The following is a 5,279-nucleotide window of genomic DNA, read 5'->3' as shown; positions in this document are numbered from 1 at the left end:
AGTTCAGGACCACACGCTGGGACACATTTTAGAGCTCAGACAGAAACCAGTCCCATGAAATAGGTCTGGTCAGGTCTCAGGTCAGGCAGGGAAGGCGCATTCTTGCACTGTGTGCTTTCAGTTGATTCTGGAACCCCGAGTGTGGAGCTGATCGCTCTGAGACCCAGCGGCAGGTCCCGGAAATGCACTGCCACCTAGTGGGTGTTCTGCCCCTGTCACCCCAGGCAGAAAGCAGGGGTGCCTTGTATGGGGGCTCACCAGAAAGGTTTCCCGAGAGAAGGCAGAGCTGAGCTGAGGACAAGACCAAAGCGCAGCTTCCCCAGCTGGGGGGGGGAGGGGGGCCCTCCTCCTGGGGCGCCTCAGTCATCTGATCCATCTCCCCGACACCTCTCCCAGGAGATGAAGAGACTGGTGTTGTCCAGGAGCCTTTGAAGTACAAAGACCTTTTTTAAATATACAGGATTCCTTAGCTACCGAGACCAATGGAGGAAGATCTGACACTTACTGCGCATAATTTAAATTCAAATGGGCTCCCAATAAAGGGAAATGACAAGACAGTCTGAACTGCAGGCCTTGGATTCTGATCCTTTTGCTGACGTGGGGACTCAAAGTGCTTTAGATCTGCCTCACGTTTATAATTCAGAGAACAGACCAAATGGTGAGTATTGTGAAGCTGGTATTTTTATTCTTGAAATGAAGTTATCTCTGTCCGTGAATTCTTTCTTTAAAAAAAAACACAAAAAAACACTTAGAATGAGCAAGTGTTTTTCTCACTTTTAAGAATCTGATTTAAAAATAGGAAACATCACATCACTGACAGTGTTCCAAAATACAGAGAAATGCACAGGTGCGGATGGATGCTGCTGAATTTAGAGAGAAAAGATTTTCCCAGAGGTACGAGCACATTTCCTCATTTCCTCCAGTCCCCAGCTGTGCATGACTCAGAGCCCAGGCCTGGCTGTCTGCAGGCCCACAACCTCGCTCGCTCTGTCGCTGCAAACAAGCAGAGGGCAGAGAAGCCCCAGTACTTCTGTACAGGAAGGCAGGAGGGTGGGGGGAGCCTGAGGAGGGGGGAAGCCTGAGGCGGGGAGAGGGGGGAGTTCCTGCAGGGCTGGCCCTCTGGGCCAAGGGCTCACAGCTCATCACACAGGCTCCTCCTGCCCCTCCACACCCAGCAGCCTGCACTGAGCTGAGCCCAGCACTGGAATGAAAGGCTCAGGACACACAAGCTCCTAGTGGGAGAGTGGATACAGGAGGGAGAGAGAAGGGTCCTGACGGAGAAGGCAGGGAAGAAATTGCCACAAGGCCCTAGTGAAAGGCACTGGAAACAGCACCTAGAAGAGCAGATGGGGGCGCCGTCCTGGACCCAGAAATCTGGGGACACGGGTAAGTGCGGTGTGGCCTCTTGGTGCATGAGAAGGCTTTAATATTGCTAAGTAGTCTCTCCATAAAGGAAGCTGTACTATAGAATGTGCTCAAAGTTATGTGATGAAAATACAAATGACAATGCAATCTGTGAGAATCTCGAAAGCCCTGTGATGCCCACGTTCCCAGAGGGACACTGCCACGCCCTGTGGTTTACACACCGACTAACCAAGCTGGGCAATCAGGCCGGCCCAGGAGCCCAGTCAGCCCACCGAGAGCCCCTCCCCTTGTCCCACTCAGTGTCGGACAACCTGCTTCCTCCTCTCAGCCCCACAAAAAGTCCATGTTTATTGAGCCTCCGACACTCTCCACGGCGCTGGGTGCGGGGTCGATATACCGAACTCTAAGCGCCCGCTTCTCCGGGAGAGACTTCCCAGCATGGCTCGGGGCTCACTCTGGGTCACGGCAGCAACTGCAGCAGCCACAGCGGCTTGATGCTCCCCCAGCCATTCTCCCATCACCCCTATGAAGATGATCTTGGGAGGGGTGCAGCCGGTTCAGTTCATGGGCCACGGCACAGGGGTGTATTGCTGGCAAGGCGGTTATAGTTTGGGCAGAGCACATGCTGGGGTCCTCCCCGTGGCTTACGCACGCCACGAAGGGGGGCTTGGGGTGTCACGTCCCCTTGTTTTGGGCCACAGCTTTGAGGTTACACCCGAGCTTCAATTTTTATTTTTATTTTATTTTTTTGAATGGAAGGGGAGAGACAGAAACATCGATGGGAGTGAGACACATCATTGGTTGCTTCCAGCAAACACCCTGACTGGGGCCAAGAATTGAGCCTGCAACTGAGGTACATGGCCTTGAATCGAACCCGAGACCATTCAGTCCGAGAGCCAATGATCTAACCACTGAGCAAAGCCGGCCAGGTCCTGAGCTTCGATTCTGAGTGATGGTGAAGCCTCGGGAACGGTACTGGTGCTCTCTAAGCCTCAGTTTCCTCATCCGAAAATGAGCAGATGGTAGGTCTTGTGAGCATTAGATGATACGCATGTGAAGTGCTCAGGGCGGCTCCGGACTCTCCGAGAGCATTCGTGGTGCCGCTGAGAGTAGAGGCCGGCTCTGCACGCTTGGACCTGCCAGCCCCCGAGAGGTGCCCTTCTGCTGGGCACAGGCACGGTGTGTCCTCAGCTGCTCACACACAGCCAGCGCGCCAACGTTGAACCAAGTGCCTAGAACAGGGGTGGGCAAACTTTTTGACTCGAGGGCCACAATGGGTTCTTAAACTGAACCAGAGGGCCGGAACAAAAGCATGGATGGAGTGTTTGTGTGAACTAATATAAATTCAAAGTAAACATCATTACATAAAAGGGTACGGTCTTTTTTTTCCAATAGTTTTATTCATTTCAAACGGGCCGGATCCGGCCTGCGGCCCGTAGTTTGCCCACGGCTGGTCTAGATGCACACAGCAAAGACAGCAAGACGGATGAGTGGATACAAGTCCGTTTATTGCACACATACACACTGTATTCGTTTTCTTCTGCTGCCCTAAGAATTGCCACAACATAATGGCTTCAGACAAGGCCCATCTGTTCTCACAGTTCTGGAGGTTGGGATGGGCTCAGGATGGCTCACCTGGCGATCGGCCTAGGCTGAAATCATGGTACCTGTCAGCAGGGCTGCGCAGCTTTCTGGAGGCTCCGAGAACAAGCCTACATCCAAGCTCTCAGCTGAATTCCGTTCCGGTGGGTCGCCGTAGGACTAGGGTCCCATTTCTGGCCGGCTCTCAGCCAAGGCTGGGCTTTGCTCCTAGAGGCTGTCCACGTCCCTTCTCATGCTTTCCCTGTGGCCCCTCCACCCACAGCAGGTCACGCCCCTCACCCACGCTGCATCTCTCTGTACAGCTGGAGAAAATGCTGCTTTTCAAGTGCTCGTGTAATTAGACTGGCACGTACACATAATCCCGGATAATCTCCCTCTGTAAAAGTCTGTAACCCTAATTATAGTCAAAGTCCCTTTGACCACATCATGTAATATCATCCTTTGTTGTGTGTGTGTGCGTGTGTGTTAATATATATTTTATTGATTTTAGAGAGGAAGGGAGAGGGAGAGACAGGAACATCAGTGATGAGGGAGAATCATCAATCAGCTGCCTCCTGCACGCTCCACACTGGGGATAGAGCCCCCAACCCGGGCATGTGTCCTGACAGGGAATCCAACTGTGACCTCCTGGTTCATGGGGTGATGCTCAACCACTGAGAGACACCGGCGGGGCAAGAACTTTCTTATCAAGCCATAAAAAGTGATGGAGAAACCTTAAATGCATATTACTAAGTGAAAGAAGCCAACTCTATGACATGCTGGAGACGACAGTAAAAAGATCCTTGGTGGCCAGGGGGTGGGGGTAGAAGAGATGAATTGATGGAGCACAGAAAAGTTCTTTTTTAATATATTTTTATTGATTTCAGAGAGAAAGGGAGAGGGAGCGATAGAAACATCATTGATGAGAGTCATCGATCGGCTGCCTCCTGCACCACCCCTATTGGGGATCGAGCCCGTAACCGGGGCATGTGCCCTTGATCAGGAATCGAACCGTGACCTCCTGGTTCATGGGTCGACACTCAACCAATGACACTCAACCTATTAAAATTACTCTATATGATATATAACTAGCTACATACATCTCTCTACATCTATAGGTAGGGTACACCTATGACAACTCTGAGCTAGCTACTAAAATAAACTTGAAAACAACCCACAGTTGGCATTTTAAGTGGTGTTTAGTCAGTGACATCTAAGTAAATCAAATAATTTTTTAAAGATATGCAAGGAAGAACTGATTTCTTTCACATTTTTAAGGTATAAAGGAAGGCAGCTCTCTATGTTCAAAGATGTTACTTTTCTCGTTTTTTTATTTTAACTTAATAGTAGCTAATTAAGGAAAGACTACAGTCTAAGCTAAAAGTTAATTATCTTGCCATCACGTCAAAAGGCATCTTGAACACACACTAAAGCGTTTGCATACGAGAGAGTCTGATGCGTAACCCACTCTTTTCAACTGCTGGGGGGGGGGGGGGGGACCGGCTAAACCTCCAGGTGAGAAAAGCAGATGCCGCCCCTTCCTCTGCTCGCATCACAGTCAAGTGGCAACTCACTGCCTGCAATGCTCCTCGCTTTCTCTTAAACGCGCTGCAAACAGGTCTGCAGCGTCCACTGCAGGCTGCTCCGGTCCAGGTCGGAACCGCCATCCCACCTGCTACCACCAGCGGTCCCTGCCGGCGCGCATCCCGCAGACTCCGGGGTCCACCTCACCCTCGCCACGCCCCTCTCCTTCGGGTTCTGTTCTCGGTCCCCTTTCCCACCTGCCGTCCCTCCGGGGTGAGCTCACCTAGTCTCTCCAGGTTGCCACCAAGGACGGACAGACTTCGCGGGCTCGCGCTGTGTCGAAAAGCGACGCGGCCCCGCACGGGGGTGGGCAGGGAGGCCGGGAGGACAGACTCACGTGCGGCGCGCTCCAGGTGCGGCCCGGACCCCGGGCTCCGCCCACTCCCTCGGAGCGCGCTCCCATTGGCGGAGACGCTGGGAGGGGCGGGGCCTCCTAGAGCGGTGTCGTAACCCCGGGAAGGCGTGCGACGGGAGAGTGCCCGGCGTCTGGTCTTCAAGGAACCGCCGGGGCCTGAGCTCACAGCCCATTGGCCGTGGCTTCCATGGCCGCCCTGTAGCGCCCCCTTCCGAAACCTGGGCGCAGCACGAGGAAGCTCGCGCCGGCGCAGTCGGCGCTGCCCTGCAGCCCCCGACAGCCCCCGCGGCCTCAAGCCCCGCCCCGCCCGGCGCGGGGGAGCTCCCGGCGGCCCCGCCCCCGCCCGCGGAGGAGGCGGAGGGGGATGACGTCATTGACCTGGGCGACGGACATT

Source organism: Myotis nattereri, assembly GCF_964212035.1.
Source record: "Myotis nattereri genome assembly, chromosome: 13".
NCBI classification, from domain to species: Eukaryota; Metazoa; Chordata; class Mammalia; order Chiroptera; family Vespertilionidae; genus Myotis; species Myotis nattereri.
Note: the sequence above shows the minus strand (reverse complement) of the source record.